Below are 20,836 nucleotides of genomic sequence, written 5' to 3'. Positions count from 1 at the left end.
TTATTTATTTTATTCAGCTTATATCCCGCCCGACTAGCAAACAGCTCTCTGGGCGGCAAACATAGAAACATATACAATAATAAAATTACAAGATCAATATATCAAATATAAAAGTACATCATCTAAAATACCAATTACAACATTTACATAAATAACTTAGATTAAAATGCCTCAGAGAAGAGAAAGGTTTTAACCTGGCGCCGAAAAGATAATAGTGTCGGTGCCAGGCGTACCTCCTCGGGGAGACTATTCCACAATTCGGGGGCCACCACTGAGAAGGCCCTAGATCTTGTTACTACCCTCCGGGCCTCCCTATGGGTCGGGACCCGGAGGAGGGCCTTCGTAGTAGACCGTAGTGTATGAGCCGGTTCATAACGGGAGAGGCGTTCCTGCAGGTATTGTGGTCCCGCGCCGTATAAGGCTTTATAGGTTAATACCAACACTTTGAATCTGGCCCGGTAGCATATTGGAAGCCAGTGCAGGCGAGCCAGAACAGGTGTTATATGCTCAGACCGCTTAGTTCTTGTTAGCAGTCTGGCCGCCGTATTTTGCACTAGCTGTAGCTTCCGAACCGTCTTCAGAGGTAGCCCTACGTAGAGCGCGTTGCAGTAGTCCAAACGTGAGGTTACCAGTGCATGAACCAATGATGTAAGGTCCTCCTTACTCAGATAGTTCTAAGTTAATAAGAGACTGGTCCAGCATGAGTTATAAATTCTAGGGAACTTGGTACCCCAGCTGACTGAGGGATATGGCTACCAAATGTGGGTTTTTTTCTTTACTGTAAGTGGCATTCATGTGTACAAAGAAATGCTATATTTCTGTTGCCCTGGCTCCTACTGGGAGGAAGGGAGGGATATAAATCAAATAAATAAATAATAAAATATATAGATGTTTACAAGTTCCATAGGCTATTTGTCCAACCTAGACACATCACTAAAATGCCAAACGAATTGATATTCTACTGAAAGACTCAACATTATTTAATCAACATCTTTTATCATTGAAATAACACACTACATCAAGGCTGACAGCTTCCTTATTGTCCTTTATAACAATGACAATTTAGAGTCTGGAGTTTACCATAACCTTTAAAATAATTAGTCCAACATACTGTGAAGCAGCAATGCACTGATGGGAGTACAATATATGACAGTCTTATGAAGACTATAATTCTGTGTCTATCTTGCGTTCTTTAAAATTATTATTTCACTTCTTCATTCTGGAGATTAGCTAAACATATAAGTAGTAAGTGTAAGAATCCTTATTTGACCAAAAGGAAAAAAAAGAAATTAAGCCCTATCCAGAGGGCTGTTATGTTTCAGTTAAGATGTGTATCTTTACACATTTTTGCACAAAAGTAAATTTCACTCTGAAAACATTAGCCAGATTAGAAATCTAGCAATCATTGTTTTCAAGACAGCATGAATTGCAGACTCCAGTTTACACTGTGAATTTTTTATATATTAGGACCTGTTCATATATCTTAATTGTTTATATAAGAAAATCCGGTGTTCTAAAGCTCATAACTGTAAAGAAAATTTCAAGGTAGAATCTAAGTTTCAGATCACTAGTGAACTTGATGGAGTTCCTGTTGGCCAATGGCTTGAACATTTTCGGTTCTCAGATGTCCCTGTTCTTTCCTTGTATGTCCAGTCCATACCACAGTATGTTGTCCACCAATATTTACTCATTTCTCTTTCCTTTATGTTCCAATCCATAAGCAAAACTATGCTCTGTTCAAAAATAAGATTAATTGCTTGAATGTAATTGATGTGTCTTGTTTTTGATATATATAATAGAAGCAAGGGAGAATCTGGGTAACCCGGTAGGACAGACATTTCCTTTTTTTTTTAAAGCAAACTTTAAAGGTACCCAGAACAAAACTCCCTGGACCTATTTATCTGTAATCCACTCTGTTTTATTATACAGCCACAACAGTGGCTGTATACTATAGCCACAGTGGGTTTTTCACATTCTGCAATGTTAAAGTGAAAATACCCCCCCTTCCCATTCTGATGCTTCCCATAAGTTCACTTGAAAACAAAACCAGCAGCAAGTGGATTGGGCTGTGAAAGACCAACCCAAATTGTGTTTGCATTTTGACAAATTTGTAGGGCAGTCCAATATCTCAGAGACGAGGTCAGGTCTCCTGTTCCCCTGATTCATTCGCTATAGCTGCCCAATTTCCCTGCTTTTTAAAGTTTGATAGAAATATCTGTGGGCTATAGGTATATTCTTAAACTGCAAGGTTTTTTGCCTATTAGTGAATCCACTCTGGAAGGGCTGCTCTGCCTGCAAATTTCATATAATTCTATCAAAAAGAAAAAAGTTATAGCCATTTTGTTTGGTTTCCCAAGAGTGACCAGCGGGAGGGAATAAAATCTTGGGTTTCCCCCCCCCCCAAAGCAACCTTCCCCTCAGACCCTGAGCTGAAGTGCTTCAGACTGAGGTGAGCTGTTTTCAAAGTGCTGAATCAGAGTCTGAACCACATTATCTGGTTGTGCATGCTCCTAATTTGTAACTATGTCATTTCCAAAGTTTCTGAACTGGCACAAGCTGGTGAGGCATGGTCAGCAATTCACAATAGACAAAGAGAGAGATCGAAAATGTAAGTAGCTGAAATGTAGAAGCATTTGATAAATTGCTGCAATCAATACAGCTTTCATCAATCAAATACAATGGCTAAATACAACTGTCTTGTGGCAATTTATTGCCCCAAACAAATGGAATGAGTTTTTTCTGTCTCTTTCTTATTGTGGCTTAGTGAGAATGTCTGCTATCATGTCTTTTGTTGGGCAATACTGCAGCTCAATAAGTCCTTTCTTGTTGATGCTTGTTAAATATAACCAGAATCTGGTGAAGCACTCCCAGAGTATCAGAAAAGAAAACACCATTGCCAATAAGCAGTGTTACAAGATTGCATGTCAAATCCATCTGATTGATCTTTAAATAAATGTAGAGTAATCCCACTGATCCTTGGTTTGTTTGATATATGTTTTGTCTTCAACTGATAGTTGTGCACTGTTGGTCTTGGAGACAATGAAAAAGGCTGCGTATGGACTTTTGAACACAACTACTGAATTCAAAACCACATTCACAGGAAAATAAGTGTTGCATTGTTGACAATTTTGTATTGCAATCTCTCAATGAACAAAGGGTGGGATATTTAAACTTTTCATAAATATAATATAATGGATATAGATGGAAATGTGCATTGCTTGAAAAGGGCTTATTTACATGGCAACCTACCTACCTATGTACCAGGTAGATGCTGGTGAAAATCTCCCAAGCCAGGCTTGGAAATGAACTTTAGGGTCCCAGAAAACCCTCCTCAAAACAATAGGTGAATGTTCAAAGCTCCAAAATCCTGTTCCTCCAAAAGCCACCCCTAGCATCCTGTAGCAGAGACATGGGGAGAGCTAGGTCAGGAATTTTCCTCCTGCTTGCATTTTTATTCAAGTGGAAGATTATCCCTGCCGTCGTAGTTGCTTCTCTGTGGAGAGAAATGTCGTTACACTTATTCTGGTTCTCTCCCTATCCTCTTCCTTTGCAAAGAGATTGTGGACACTTAAAATATTGCTGTTTTATTCATATTTAGCACCCAAATATCTTACTTTGGTTGACAATGGGTCCCTTCATGCCACAATAATTGTGCATTACTCAGAGGTAAGCCCCCACTGAATTTCATGGGGATTACTCCCTGGTAAGTATGTACAGGATTGCAGGTGCCACACAGGACTGTTAACAAGGGACCCCATACATTTTTAGATCCGAAGATATTATTCCACCCCCATTTCTACACCTTTCCAGATTGTGGAACAAATTCCAGGGAAATTAAGTGGACTAGCACAGGGAGATCAGAGTTAAAATCACCACTCAGCTATGAAACTCACTCTGTGACCTAGAGCTAGCTACTATCTCTCAGCCTAACCTACCCCATAAGGTTGTTCTGAGGATAACATGGGAAAAGGAGGCCTGAAAATGCTATCTTAAGCTCTTTGGAAGAAAGGTGGAGTGGATATAAATGTAATACTGATAAATACGGAATAATATTTATTTATTATAAATCTATTTCCAGCCTGCTTGTCCCTGATTTTGAATTTGGGAGGGGTGGGCTTACAGGTTTGGAATAATGAAAAAACCAGCCTAAAAACAAGCCCTGGTGCAGTTTCCAAAACGGGGCCCCCCTCTCCTAGAAAATAACACAAGAAATGAGGTATCACAAATTAAGGGCTCATCCACATGGCAATTTAGTGTTTGTCTGGTGTTATTTGCATCCCCTTTTAATTCACATGATTCACATGACGTTGCCGGCAAGCAGAAGCTATCACACAGTTTCCCCCTTTAAATCTGTATTAACCCAATCTGCTGATAATGTGAAAAGGAAAGGAAAAAAGGTCTCATCTGCACTGCGCTCCTCCTTGTAGGGCCTGTGCTTCAATGTTTTTTTAGTGGGCGGGCTCTCTTATGCCCCATCACCCACTCCCTCTCTCTCTCCTGCCTGCAAAAGCTGCCACAGCTGCTGCCTAGTTTGCCTTTCACTCACTCCCCCCCTCGTCCACCTTTCACTCAGGCTTGGACAATGAAGTCAGTTTCAATTTTTCTTGTCAATTGCACACTGAGGCTCTCTTCCAGCTTCAGCCTTGCCAGAGGGAGTAAACATGTAAAATTAGAGGGCAGGGCCATAAGGAAACAGCAACACTAATCCTTCCCAGAGGAACGCCTACTTGTGTAAATGGAAAACAGCGGGTTGGAAGTACCATGAACAACTGCTCATTGTTATATATTTTTTTAGTGAAGTCTCTTTTCTTTTCAAGGAATTGGTGTAAAATTTTTTTTTTAAAATGATAAAAGGAATGATTTCCCTTAAAACAAAATCAGTGGATGCATTGATCTCAGGTGCTGAAACTGGGAGAGTAGTGCTCCTGCTCTGCCTCCCCCCATGCCTCTGCAGCTAGAATATAAAATGCAGGTTGAATTGAATTTGAGTTGAATTTGCTAAACAAGAAAAAAGAGGGGGGAAAGCACTAATTCAATCTACACTTTATTTCCTTTTAAAAGAATGATACCCAACAGCCTTTCAACATATTTGTAAACAAGTATATGAGGTCCAAAGTAGGACTCTCATTGTGATGCATCAGTTGCATCCTCCAGAGGACTGATGCTGTGTGGGTGTTCTCTCATGACATGATGTAAAGTTGTAAACAGTTCCAACAGAAAAAAGAACAGCTGGGCACTTCTTCTGATACATATTTAAGACACACTTGATTATTTTGTCAGAAATAAAGCTCCATGCTCTAATAAAATAGTTCTTAAGTTGGTATTTATAGCACATTTGTGAAAGTGAACATTATTAAAAGGAACTTCTTAAGAATAGACAAGAGAAGAAAGACAGACCAGGCGTGTTTAGAGCTTAAGAAATTCTTAATAAGAAAAGATGTTCTTTCAGGATCAGCAGGATTAAGTAAGATAACTACTGGAGGAAAGTGATTTTATAATATGACTTAAGAGACAGGATTGTTATATATTATAGACTTATAACTGATTTGATCTTTGACAAATGGGAAGTCAATATTTTACTCTTTATTTTTTATTTTTGTTTTTTTTTCTTTTTTTCTTTTTGTTTAACTATTTTTGATTTTGTTTTTTGTCTTTGAATGTTTTATGATTTTGTCTTGTATGTTTTATGAAAATCTGAATAAAAATTATTGAAAAAAAAAAAAGGATCAGCAGGATCACCAAATGACTATTAAGTAATAACAATTATCATGCATTCAATTCCTATAGAAATCACTGGTACAGGATATTTGAATTTGAATTTTTATTAGGGTCAATAACCAGTACAAAATTATCAGCAACAATTAAAACTGTTTTTAAAACTATTTAAAATCGTACAACAATTGCCAGGGCCCAACTATGCAGACATTTGTCTTAACATCATACTACGAATGGTAGTAGCCATGGCACAAAACCTTGCAACAGTATATGTAATTTGTGGATGATAATCCATTAGCAGGTAACTGGTATAGAATAAGGAATCACGGCCTGGGATCGATTGAATAATAGGGGTTATACTGGAAGTCCGGATGTCATGATAATAGGAACAGGACAAGAGTACATGGGTTATTGTCTCAACTTCTCCCATCCCGCACCATGTCATGAAATCTGGCCCCCAAGAGCCACGGTTTGTGTGCTTCAGACCCAATTCCCACCCTTTGGGCAATTGATCTGGAACCCAATCACCAAATTCCCCTTGCCAAGGCTGTGCAAACCAACACCAACCCTGCAAGGTAGAAGATAGGCTGCCACCACCCCTTCACTGGTTCAACTCTGAGCTAGGGGAACTCAGAGCCCAGAAATAGGTAAACGAAGGTTCAAATAGACAAGAGGCAAATAGGCACTCCTTGTCCAGAAACCTCTGGTTAAACCAAAATATATTCCTGCTTAACTCTTTGGTAGTTTGTGGTCAGTGGTCAAGGTGCTGGATTCAGAACCAACTTTCCCCCTCAATGAATATACCAGGTTAACAAGAAGTAGCTTTATTAAAAATGTAAGTGCACATTAATATATAGCAGCAATACAATTCCTCAAAACCACACACCCAATCAGGGGTTCATGTATAACATAACACACAACAGAAAATAACAAACTATCTAGCCTGTCTACTTACTTAAGAGGTAGTTGATGGTAAGTCAACCAAGGACATCACACTCTTCTAACTGCAATTATTTTAAGTTCCCATAGCACAATTTTTGCTGGTGTTCAGAATCTGAATGGTACTTAAATTCCCTCCACTTCAGTTATTTGCCTCACTGATGTACCACAAGACTACTTCGTTCCATACGCCAGAAAACAAGATAAGGCCCTTGACAGTTCTGTTTTTATTAGTATGAATTATTTATCATGAAAACAAAATAACAAAACAAAAGCTGAAGAAAATGAAACAGGTACTAAAGCAATATGTTGATCTCTTCTTCTTCTTGGTCCTGGGCAGCCATAGTTCTCCGATGCCAGGAAGCAAGGGCCTTTAAGAATGGGCATTGGGCAGCAGTACAGTCCTATATACAGCATCAAATGCAGCATTGCAAGTAGTAATTAAAGTTTGGCCCTATTCCTAATAAATGGGGAAAGCTCTCTGACCCCACCTCTGCCACTTGCTAGCCATAAGCCTTCTGAATTTCCATGTTACGGCTGCACTTAGGCCCATGTATGGTTGTACTGCTGTGTACTTTTCAAAAGTTCAAAGGATGCTGCACAAAGCAGTTGAGCAAGGTCAGGAGACACCCACTAGCAAAGAAAAAAATAATACCACCACACTATTTATGGAGCTAGGATTGTGTCCTAGGCCAGTGCTAAAAGCCTAGCTGTAGGTCCTCTGTGCTACTTCCTCAGTATATCAGGGTTTAGCCGAGTAGATTTTTTTTCTATGTTGTGCATTTTTAAAGGAAAGATGCATCATATTTCAGTTTGAATAATAAGAGTCAGGCTGCAATCCTGTACACACTTACTTGAGGCAAGTCACAATTCACTCTTCGGCTGTGTATACCCCATACGTTTAAAAACACCCCCCTCCAAAAAAAGAATCCTGAGAACAGTAGTTTGCCCCTCACTGTACCCTATACTTCCCAGCACCCTTGACAAAAAATTACAGTTCACAGGATTATTTGGAGAAAATGTGCTTTAAATGTATGGTGTATACATAGCCAGGAGTTGTGGCTGCCTTCCTCTCCAGTAAGTTTGTTTGCCCAGGAGAACCACTGGAAGAAGGTGGTGGATCATTGTTCCTGTTTCGTTTTTGTTTCCCATGCTCAGACTGCAATCCCAATCCTATTTACCTGGAAGTAAATCCATTTGGACATACTTTTGCGTAGATACAGTTAGGATTACACTATAACCTGGTGACTTGCCCAACTAAAACCTGTGGTATTCTTTTCAGATCTCTGTCTGTAGTGCTACATATAAAAAATAAGGCTGAGAGTTGGTAACTGGCCCAAGGCAGGAAGTCAGTGAAAACAATGAGTAAAGTGAGTTGTTAAACTGCACCTGCTCAGAGTATCTTTTCTAGCCCATGAAAGCTTATACAATAATAGACTTGTTAGTTTAGATGATAGCACAAGACTTAGGGATTATCCACACGGGAGCCTAACTTCATACTAAAAATGCTGCTTTTACCATTGTAATAGATTTTCAAAGTCCACACTTCTTGCTTTCCCCCTCTTTTTTCTTGTTTAGCAAATTCAACTCAAATTCAATTCAACCTGCATTTTATATTCTAGCAGCAGAGGCACGGGGGGAAGCAGAGTGGGAGCACTACACTCCCAGTGTCAGCACCTGAGATCAGTGCATCCACTGATTTTGTTTTTAAGGGAAATCATTCCTTTTATCATTTTTTAAAAAAAAATCTTACACCAATTTCTTGAAAAGTAAAGAGACTTCACACAAAAAAAATAACAACGAGCAGTTGTCAAAAGCATGGTATACAGCTTCTAATTTTGTTTGCTTACAGGAAAGTTCAGGCAAAGCACCATGAGGTTTTCAGGATGTGCAGACACCCATGAAGGCTTCAAAATGGAGACCACCAGAGAGATGATTTGTAAAATGCAAGAAAGGACACTCACAAAAATCTCTCAGTCACCTCAAAGGGAAGACAAGCACAACAAAAACCCTGTTCCCACTCTTGAGAATTTCACTGAAATCTTCACTCTCCTTCAGGTCCAGCACTAGCAAGCAGCCTGTTCAGGCACTGACTGAAGGCCCAGGTGCTTACAGGGACCCCTCACAGCTTGAGCCCAACTCTTCTGTCTCCCACACCCCATAACTCCTCTTTTATTATTGTAAGAGGGCCAGGCAAGCGGTGAAGTTGTGGAATGCAAACTGTAGGGAGAGTTGTCGAGTTCTCTGACACTGCCTACCTGGTCCTTACCAGGAGTGTCTACCTGTCATATGATTACTCTAGTAGGTCAGAGGGCACTGCCTCCTTTTGGTGCATGTGCAACTGCTCCCCACCCCATTGTTTGTTCTTGCTATCAGGAACTTGCAGTCATCAAAGGAAGGAGTAGTGTGAGCAGTTGCTGCTGCTGACTTCATCAGGGAATGGTCTTGGTGGGCTTGACAGCAGGTAAACCTTGATATCCTCTTCTTCCTCAGGGAGACTGGTTTGTTTGGGCACCCAGCACCTGTGGCACCTTCTCACCATGGATCTGGACCATCCTTGTGCCTCCCACCGCCTACCAGGGCTCCTCTCCGGTAGTGCCAGTTCATATGGCCAGAACCATTTTCTTTTCTCCTTCCCTCTTTCCACCTCCCTTGTCCTCATCCCAGGTTATTAATCTCCCCCTTTGGGTGAGTACACATTCAAAATCATTTTCAGGCTCTGGGTTATTCTTTAACATGGTATTAAATTCAATGAGACAAGTCCATCAACTGCTTCAGTGAAGCCTTATAAGTGTTCATTGTAATTACTGAAATCTGCAGAGAAGAAGAGCTATAACAGGGAGTAAAAACAATAGAACAGCACACAATGTTAAAGCTTGAAATAGCCATGAACTAAAAGGAAGTGTATATGGCAGAGGGTCAAGGCTTAAGAAGCTACCAAGATGTATTCTGCTGTACACTCTCATGGGTCTGATGCTCTAACAGTTGGGAAGTTTTTCCTAATATTCAGCTGAAACCTGACTTCCTGTAACCTCCATGTCCTGCACTCTGGGATGATCAAGAAGAGATCCTGGCTATTAGTCCTCCAGATGAAAAGGGGAGGGTCTCAAGGGTTTCTTCATGAAAAGTGGACATTGAAATTAGTTTTTCTTCCTTATGACTGAAAAACTGGGGCTGCTGAATGATAAGCATGGATGAAGTTCAGGATATATGTGGGGCCCACTCTACCTAGTTGTTTTGAACAGAGGCACCTACCTAGTTATTATTATCTTGGGGTCTCACTATTTATAACCATGTATAGAATTGCATATTAAGTTAAACCTCTATGTTCACACAAAAAAAGGCAACCAGTGAAATTTGTTTTATTTTGGGGAAGGAATTTAGCTGCTTTGTATGCATAAGATCCCAGGTTCAATACTGGCATCTCCAGGCAGGACTGGGATTGACCCGTCTGAAAACTTGGAGAGCTGCTACTAGTGAGTGTAGACAATACTGACCTAGATTGACCAATGGAAGCTTCCAGAAGGAAGCTGCCTATGTTTTTCTTTGACATAGGAGGTTGCCATATAGGTCATGATTTGTTTCACTTTAAATGGGTGGGGACAAGAGGAAGGAGGGTGTGGTTTGGGGAGGAAAGAGAAGAAACACTGAAGCCCTATGCCCAAGGAGCTACAGAAATCTGGAACCAGCCCTGCTCTCCTTTGATAATTTTGAATATAATTTTCTCACTAATTGATGGAGATATTGGAAGATCAGCAAAGTTAACACAGCAGTTGCAACAAATCAGTCTGTTAAGGCCACTGGTAAAGGTGAACAAGAAAAGTTAAGTTTTATTCACTAAGAACATACATAGCCATCTCTCTGAGTAAGAGCTCAAGGAGACACATCCTCACAACATGGAGGGAGAACAAAGAAAGAATGTGTGGTCTGAGAAGAAGCTGGAAGAAGGTGCTCATATAAACAAACAAGTTACAAGGTGGTCAGTGAGAGGAACACAAAATGCTACCCTTTCTGTCTAGCACCTCCCACTGGTTCAGGTAACCAACTACAAGTGTTATTGCTTCATTCCAACAGGGGAATGGTTTTTAAAAAGATTTTCAGCACATCAGTATTTTGAAGAGACAATGTGCTTAGCTGAATCCTGGGGTCACCAACATTGTGCCCTTGAGGACTTTTCCTGATGCCCACAAAATTTCTGAGCCCTTCCTTACTGTCTCCTTCATCATGAAGTGGTGAGGCTAGTTACTCCCCCCTCCCCCAAAAAACCCTACATAGAGCTGAAGGAGGATGCTGGAAAACCATACTCTGTCCCACTTATTCTTTCAGCACCACATGCTTTTCAAAGCTCACATTAGCACCTAAACAGCTGAACAGAAAGGAGATGACTAAGAAGGTACGAGGGAAAAGGAGAAATGGTAGTAGGTCCCAGGCTATAGTCTGAAGGCACATGAGGCCAGCACCCTGCTGAAATTAAGCAGGGTCAGGCCTGGTCAGTGCTTGGATGGGAGACTGCCTAGGAACCATATGTAAGCCGCCTTGGGTTTCTATCATGAAAAGAAAGGTGGGGTATAAATGAAATAAATAAATAGTAGAGAATGAGGACCCATGTGCGAGACTAGGGGAAAAACAATGCAACCCCAGGGAAGAAAGTGGGATGCCACAGGAGTCGGGAGAAGGTATGTGCATGCTTGTACAGACGTGTGTGTGATTGGCCACATGTGCGCGCACACACAAAATTGGATCTAGTAAAATGAATCCTCAAGGATTTGTTGATGCTTTTGTTGTCATCCTATGTAAAAACCAAGAGGATCTGTGCCTTGACTCATTGTTTTGTGGTGCTGGCAAGCAACAGAACTACAGTGGCGTCACTAGCGGGAGTGCAGGGGGGCTGCAGACCTCCGGTGTGCGCCCTCCCAGGGGCATGGATGAGGTGGCTGGGCTTGCGTGCATGCATGCGTGCGCGTGCACTCGAGGCCAGCCACCCTGTCCATGCCCCTGGGAGGGTGTGTGCCGGAGAGGCACCCAGCCGGAGAAGGCCTGGGAATGCCGGCGCGCCTCCCTCGCCCCGCCGACGCTGCTCCTGGTCTTGCCCACCCACCCGCCTCCGAGGAGGAGTTGGAGCAGCCTTGCCGGGCAACGGCACGGAGCGGGGCGGCTCTGGGTGTCACCCTCCCTCATGGTGACACCCGGGTGCGGGCCGCACCCTCCGCACCCTGGTAGTGATGCCCCTGCAGAACTGTGATTTGTACCATGCAGTCTACCAATATAAGCTTTAATTTGATGGTTACGGAGAGAGCTAATTCAAAAGATCTGTTTTTATACTACTAATAGAGTTGGGTGTCATCTGCATATTGATGACACCTCACCCCAAACCAACAGATGATAATTTCCAGTGGCTTTATATAGATGCTAAAAGCTTGGGGGATAAGATCAAACCTGTGTGACCCTGCCTTACAAGATAATTCTCACAGGATTGAACAGTAGTTTCCCACTGCTACCCTTTGGAAACAACACAACAGATAGAAGTGAAACCACCGTAACACCTTGCCTGCAACTCCCAACTCATAGACCAGTTCTATCCCCCTCTGGTAATATGTGTAATAACAACAACATCGTAGGTGGTCATGATGTCTTGGTTACTTTTCACATCACTTTTATCCTGAAGCAGAGGCCAGCAGTGCTGGTATGGAGAATAACTATGCCATCCCACACATGTTGTTCTTGATTACACATGGTACCATGCAGAAGTTCCCATGCATCAAAAATAACATTTGAGTCCATCCTCTGGTAACTTTGGTATATTTTCTTATGGATGGGCTATTTCAAGACCATTTGAATTAACAATGAAGTATCAGCATTGTACTAGGCCTGTTGATAATGCTTCCTTTTGATAAGCCCTATTTAGGACAACCACTCACATGCTCTGTCAATGAGGGACTGAGGCCAAGGGTGTCTGCGGGATGGGGGTTTGGGGGGGGGGCACTTGTCCCCCTGGAATTCTAAATGTAATGGTAGGTTGAGGGGGTGCCGGTGATTTATAGTAACAATTCATTTTCCCTACGTAGAAATATTTCTGCTGACACTCTTGAGTTGGGGTTGTACTGACAAGCTCTGTTCTGGTATCCACACTTCCAGAAGGATGCAGACAAACTGGAACAGGTTCAGAGGAGGGCAACAAGGATGATCAGGGGACTGGAAACAAAGCCCTATGAGGAGAGACTGAAAGAACTGGGCATGTTTAGCCTGGAGAAGAGCAGACTGAGGGGAGATATGATAGCACTCTTCAAGTACATGAAAGGTTGTCACATAGAGGATGGTCAGGATCTCTTCTCGGCCGTCCCAGAGTGCAGGACACGGAATAATGGGCTCAAGTTGCAGGAAGCCAGATTTCGACTGGACATCAGGAAATAATTCCTGAGTGTTAGAGCCATACGACAATGGAATCAATTACCTAGAGAAGTAGTGGGCTATCTGACACTGGAGGCATTCAAAAGGCAGCTGGGCAGCCATCTGTCAGGAATGCTTTGATTTGGATTCCTGCATTGAGCGGGGGTTGGACTTGATGGCCTTATAGGCCCCTTCTGACTCTACTATTCTATGATTCTGTACTATGTTGTCATGCACATCAACCAGCCCTACTTTCTGTTCATACATCTGCAGGGAATCTGCAGGGAGGGAGCTCTTGTGTGTGCAACTCTGCACAATGGTTTCCTCCTAATCTGGACCAAATTGTGCAGGGCCACAGTTTGTATGGAAGCCTTTGCATGTACAGCTGTACACACAAACATTTCCTCCTGCAGACGTTCATGCTGCACATGTGGACACCAAAGGACAGGTTTAATTGGAATGTTTGATGTTCGTGGCAGGGCTAGTCAGCACATTCCCATTGCTTGGTCACACATTGATAGTATGTTCGAGTGGTTTGCCTGAATGAATAGGGCTAGAGAAGGCACATCATGGCACTGCAGATCAGTTGTATGTGGCTTGCCAGTGTAAATTCCAGTTTGCCTCTGAGTGGATTGTTGTTCTTCCTTGGTGAAGGGAAAAAAATGCATTTCTCAAGGCCATTTTTATTGACAGGCACTTGCTTGTGTGTTGTGTGCAGACACTTGGGCTTCTGACTGAGGATGCAACATGCAAATTTATAGGGTGTGTAAAAGAGCAGGTTTCAGCTAGATTCCTGCCATGCTGTGAACACTACTTTTTATTATTAAAAGGATATTATAAAATGTATTATAAAATGTTAGTAATATGAGAACCTAAGCTGTTTAGATGGAAATAACATGGACTGAAAAAGTGGATGTGACATTTCTAAACCTGTTGGAAGAGGAGATTTCAAGAATACCATTTGGGCTGGTTTTATTTTAACCACTGCTTCTTTCTATGTGCTGCACAAATTTATTTTCCCTTTTTAGCTTGACCTAGTTGACATCTGCAGCAGACACTTTATCAGAGACCAGATCATAAGAGACACACAAAATGGTGCCAGAAAGGCTGAGCCAATATCACATCTTTCTCTGTGGCAACACAGATGGAAGGCCTGGCATAAGTTCATATAAAACAGAGGGTTTAAAACACTATATAGAAAATGTGCCAGGAACTAAATCTAGTGTTGGACAGTGCAGTAAATGTTCTCACAGTATATTGATTATGCACGCTGACATGTTGCTCATTTGACAATCATTCCTGCATATGAAGCATCCAGATTTCAGAAAATGTTAGTTTCTGGAACCTAAATATTATTACTGTAACCATCATGCAATTCATACATTTTGGAACCCAAATATCATGATTATTACCATAATCATTGTGTAATTCATACATAAACCTACATTAATATAACCATATGCTAACAGTTCTATATTCCAAAATTGTGAAGGCTAGTTATGGCTACTTTGTGGTACAGAAATAGGAGCTCAGTGGTAGATGGCAACCTTTTCTTGCAGAAGTCCCAGCTTGCAGTCCTGGTGAAAATCACATCTCAAGCTGCTATTTGTATTGTGAGGGAATCCTCCACTGGTGCAACTTCACAGTGCCAATTTTCATCATCACCCAAGCAGAGGAACAGGAGGGGAAAAAGAGCACCACCCCTTGTAGTGACTATTTGAATTTTTAAAATGTGTCCCTTAAGACACATTTGAGTAGACAATACTGGGCTAGATTGATCAATGTTTTGATTCACTAAATTGTTTCCAGACATAAACTGGCATATGATGGATTTGGATTGGATTGGCTGTTTGGTTCTTGGGTAGGTAAATGGTTTACAGCATGGTCAGCACCCTGAGGCATGTTGGGTGGAGAGCACTTCAGTAACGCCCCTTATTGTTGACCGGCTTGTGGGGATGCTTGGTTTGGTGCTCTCGGGCCTGGCATATTGTGATTATTACCATAATCATCATGCAGTTCATACATTTTGGACCACGATACCTGTCGGAACGCCTCTCCCGATATGCACCGGCCCGTACACTACGGTCTACTACGAAGGCCCTCCTCCAGGTCCCGACCCATAGGGAGGCCCGGAGAGTGGTGACAAGATCTAGGGCCTTCTCAGTGGTGGCCCCCGAACTATGGAATAGTCTCCCCGAGGAGGTGCGCTTGGCGCCGACATTATCATCTTTTCGGCGCCAAGTTAAAACCTTCCTCTTCTCTGAGGCATTTTAATTTAAGTCGACTTAATTTTAAACTGTTGTATCTGATTTTAGAGTGTACAGTTTTCAGAGCTTGGAAAAGTTACTTTTTTAAACTACAACTCCCATCAGCCCCAGCCATCATGGCCACTGGAATGGGCTGATGGGAGCTGTAGTTCAAAAAAGTAACTTTTCCAAGCTCTGACAGTTTTTATATACTTTGTTCTATTAGATTGTGTAATTTTATTGTATTTTTTTTATGTTCACCGCCCAGAGCGCTATTGCTAGTCGGGCGGTATATAAGTTTAATAAATAAATAAATAAATAAATAAATAAATATCATGATTATTACTGTAATCATTGTGAACAGTGTAGGTGGCTGGCACCAGTCAGGTCTCATATGCATAGTTTTCCTTTATGGGAAGTGGACATTTGCCTTCCATCATACCAGCTTGGGTGATGGTTGTTGGGGTAATTTGCTCTTAGCAACAGGCCGGAGATTTTCTATCTGCCTGTGCAGAGTTACCTAACCAGACTTCTTGTGTGAATTTGGTGCAAGTTCTTCCTTGTTATATTTTAATAAATATAATCTTTTACCAGTTCCTATTCTGGATATGGGTCAAAGGCTATATGAAGTATCTTCACAATCTGCATCTTACTCTAAAATAAATTGTTGTAAACCGCCCAGAGAGCTTTGGCTATGGGGTGGTATACAAATGTAATACATAAATAAATAATAAATAATACAGTCTTATTATATTAGATGTTCCATGTTGATTCTTGGTATGGAAACCAGCCCTGATACCCCTGCTGATTTTCTACTTTTGTGCTAGATGATGGCTTCCCTTTTCAATTATTATCATCTTTTTTGCCAGATTATATATAGGTGCAGTCCTGAGGGCAGAAATGCTTTAGGTAGAAATGTGCAGTTTGAGTCTTATTTCCACTATATCTAGCCCTCTTTAGCATGCAGAGAGTATGTGCAAAGGGAGAACATTTATTTTAAGTATCACACATCTCCAGACAATCATAATAATGCAAAAAAAGGTGATTGGTGCTGCACATGGAATTGTGTTACCAAAACCAATTATGGTGTATCCCTTGCATGTGCAGCTCCATGTGGCAGACATTCCAACACAGAGAAAAAAATAATCCAAAAATGTATATGCAAGGAGTCAAGCTCAGAAGTATTTACTGCATTCTATATGATTCACAGTCGTCTCCCCACCCCCCGTAATGATACCAAATCTTTAGAAACAGGGATTTGCTTTCTGGTGAACAGCTTGATATAGTTCTCTTCTTTCCTAAAATCCAGTACATCCTATGTTCTTAATCATCTCCCAAAGACTGATGGGAGAAATGGACTTTTGAAACAAGTACTTTAAAGAGTAACAAATGCTTGAGAATGGAAGAAACTATTTCAAAGGGATTAAATCTCCTAGCAATAGCCTATTATTTTAAAAAGTTCATTCACTGACCACTACAGAGTGGCAATCATGGTGGCAACCAGGTCCAGCATGACTTAAATGCTTTCTAATGTAAGTATAGCTGCTGGAAACCAATCAGAAATGCATCAGAGGGCAATTATGGTACATTGCTCACACCTAGTATAATGTGCTTTCTGTGAGATAGAGCAGTGGTTCCCAGACTTTCTTTTCCACTGGCCATGTGATAATTGCTGATGATCATGGTGGGGCACTTAAAGGATTTGCCTGCCTGTTGTAGCAATTGTAATGCACTGTGCTAGAAGCTGTATGAGTTTTAATTGTATTTTTATTGTTTTTTATTTCTTATATTGTATTTTACTGTATTACAACTCCATATAATTCCAACTGTAATACAAAAAATCCAATATATGAGGAATATGACATTAGAAATCAATATAAATATTTAATGTGGACATGCCATGGAGCACCTGCATGAAGCCTGTGGACCACTGGTGGTCCATGGACCACAGTTTGGGAACCCCTGACATAGAACAACCCAAAGGGGGCAACTAATTACAGCACTGATATGATATTCAGCTTTATAAGGTAAAAAGTAAAAAGGTGCTCTAAGCCTAGTCTTACTACATCTCTAATGTATATGTGACTGCTGCAGGGATGAGACTGCTGGGACATCAAGGGACAGGTTTTTCCACTTGCCTTGCCCCACCCCTCTGCCTGCACCATATCAGGAGGAGCTGTACACTGAGAGGTACTGCTGCTGGGTGCTGGGACCATCAAGGGGCAAGCTTGTCTACCTACTTTGCCCCCTCATCCCTGCTCTCAGTGACATTTTTCTGAGGACTGTCCTTTATCTGGGAGATGAGTGCTTTTGGTTTTTAGCTGTTGTTGCTTTTTAGAAATGCTACTATTTTGTTGGCTTGAATTTTTGTAAATTGTATTGGGTTTTTTTGTATTTTGTATTTGTTTTTTTTCTATTTGTGTGTAAACTGCCTTGGGGGCCTTTTTAGAAGCCTAGAAATAAGCCATAACATAACATAACATAACATGTGTGTATATGACAGAGTGTGCATATGTCTCCTTTGACATGTTACATCATGTACCTTTATGTAAGTAATTATCTCCAGCAGATCCAGAATCCAGTGCATAAGTTCTGTTATGCCATCAATTGCCCCCATTGCAAAATGTGACAGACCCAGTTACACATCATAATACTGGGCAAAGATGGTGTGTGGCAATAACAGAAGCAATGTTCTCATACATTGGTATACTACAAATTTCTCTCGTACATTGGCTCAATCTGAGGTTTCTGACATTTTGTTTATGTTTGGGGCTGGATAAGCATCAAGAACAAAGTCAGCTTGGACTTGCTGACTGGTAAACATAGTCATCTGGTACAAGAAGCCAGTATGCATGACATTGCACTTACACACATCCATAGGTATGTGAGTTAGAAATGAAGTGATGAAAATTCTAATTGGTTTTGTCAATTAAGATGGAACATGAGCAGCCAATCATCGACCATTTCATGAGTGCCATGTTATAAACATTTGGAATTTGTTTGGAAGGCCAAGGGGTTTATGAAAAAAAAAAAACTTCCATACTTTTGTGCAGTTAAGCTAATAGAACATTTTACAATATTTTAAACTGTGTTTTAGAATATTTTTAATTGTAGTTGTGTTTTGGAATGTTTTTGATTGTTTTTAGTATGTTTTTCTTTTTCTTGTTAAATTGTTTTGTTTATGTTTGCCACCCTGGCTTCCTTCAGGAGTTAGGGTTGGGATATAAATTCAATTAATCAGTCAATCAATAAAAATAAAAATAATACTCACTGTCTTGTCACATTGCACTGGCAGTTTCATTCTCCACAAGAGCTGCATAATAAGCCCCCCCGCCACTAATCAATGTCTAGCAGAATAACTACCTGCAGCAACATATGGATGGGAATATGTGTTGGATTTACATCTGAAGAATGCATATCAATTTGAAAATATACTATATTACTTTCAACTGTTAAGCATTAGTTTGAGGGGCACACTTGACTGAAAGTTGATATACTGTTTATGTCAGTAGGGTGTACATGTGCATTCAGATGTGCATCCAGATGCACATTGCCATCCACATTTCCCACAACTAAATGAACGTTACAAGATTGTGTTAAGGGTACAGTAATGTGGGTCTGATTGCCTTTGTGATACATACATATTCCCCACCCTGCAACACTGGCTTATTTGAAAACCCTTTTGTACTCCTTCACAAAACTATGTTTGAAATCATGAAAAGGAAAACATATTTCACAGGAGACAAAAAAAATCACATGTAATAGATTTTTGTCTTTTGGCTCAGTCCAACTTTTTAACAGATTTAAAACTTGTGGCACATTTTTATATTTTCAGCATGAATCAATTCCTTATATATATCCCACCACTCTGCTGCCTTTGGAAGCCTTATGAGAAGGGAGGGGAGCTGTGAGCATGAGAGGCATGTTGCTAGGACCAAAGTGAAATGATAAAATTCCCTTCTTATTTTTGCTCTTGCTAGGAGGTGTTGCCTGCCAGGAGATGAAATGTTGTTACATTTATAGTATTGAAAAGTTGTTTTTTGCTTGATGTTATATTTGCTGATATGTTGCTTTTTATTATTCTTGTTGTTATGAAATTATTCTTGCAGTTGTTGATTCTGAGGCATATTCCTGTTCTCTTTGTTGTACGCTGCTTTGAGCACATTTTTGTGTGTGTGGAAAGGTGGCACACAAATAAGATGATGATATCTAGCTTTTTATTATATGTATTGTTGTATTTTGCTGCTGTTTGATTATTTTTGTTTACCTTTGTTGGCTTGATTTTATTGTATTATTGTATTTATATATTCCTGACTGTTTTATTTTATGTACACCGCCCAGAGAGCCCTTGGGCTTAGGGCGGTATATAAATTAAATTAAATAAATAAATAGCTGTATCTTGTGTCTTGGAAGGTTCAGTAGAAATTGAGAATTTCAGCTACTTTCTGCTGGAGCAAATCATGTTGCATGTATTTTAACTAGTTCTGACTCGCCTGTTGGTGCTGGCCCCCCAGACTAGGTAATAGGAGTAAACATTAGTTCAGAGTAAGCATTGGATTGAGGAACTACAGAAGCTTGCATAAGGCTGTAATCTTTAGGCATTGGAGTAAATCCCACTGAATTCAGTGAGCTTACTTCGGAGAAGACATGCATAGTTTTGCACTGTAGAAATAGTGGAACCCTGATATAAAGAAACAAACAAGATCCGCACATTCACATACATGCCCATACTTTTCTCAATAGCAGTCACGCTGTGCCATATTGGAAGCTGTTTCTGACTGAAACATGTAGGGGTCTCAGAAGCAGCTTAGAATGTGGTGCAAAGAGATGGCTGGTAAGAAAACACTGGGCACAGCCTAAAATGTGAAAGTCACTGGGAAACTATGCTCACAGGTTATAAACTTGTTCAAGGTCTGTTTCCAGATGATTTCCTTTGCCTCAAAGTTAAAGGTAGAGAACACCTTTTAAATCAACCAGGCCATCTGCCACCTAAAGCAGATATTCCCTGTGCATGTTTAATTGCCCTGAGTGATGGTACTTCCTCTGGAAGATCCTCAAACAAAAGCTTAATAGGAACAAGGTCACTATATTTAGATATGTGGCATTCATTTTCATTTTCTAAATATTATCAAATTACTTCTATGATAGAGTGAATCCTTTGGCCACCAGTGTTTTAAAAACACACACACACACACACTTCTACCCCCTTTGACTGGGATGCACTAATAGGCAAAAAATCTTGCAATTTAAGAATGTACCTACAGCCAACAGATATTTCTATCAAACTTTAAACAGCAGGGAAATTGGGCAGCTATAGAGAATGCACCAGGGGAGGAGGAGACCTGACCTACGGTTTGAGATATTGTACTGCTCTACAAATTTGTAAAGATGCAAACACAGTTTAGGTTGGTCTTTTACAGTCCAATCCACTTCCTGTGTAGCTTGGGAGAATATGGTAAAATGTGCCTCTGAGCATATGGTGGGAGGTGGCAACACCTCCCATCTCCAGAGATGGAGAATTACATTATACAGCCTTGAGAGTGGCTGTA

Source organism: Rhineura floridana, chromosome 1 (assembly GCF_030035675.1).
Source record: "Rhineura floridana isolate rRhiFlo1 chromosome 1, rRhiFlo1.hap2, whole genome shotgun sequence".
Taxonomy (NCBI): Eukaryota; Metazoa; Chordata; class Lepidosauria; order Squamata; family Rhineuridae; genus Rhineura; species Rhineura floridana.
This window is presented reverse-complemented; position numbering follows the sequence as displayed.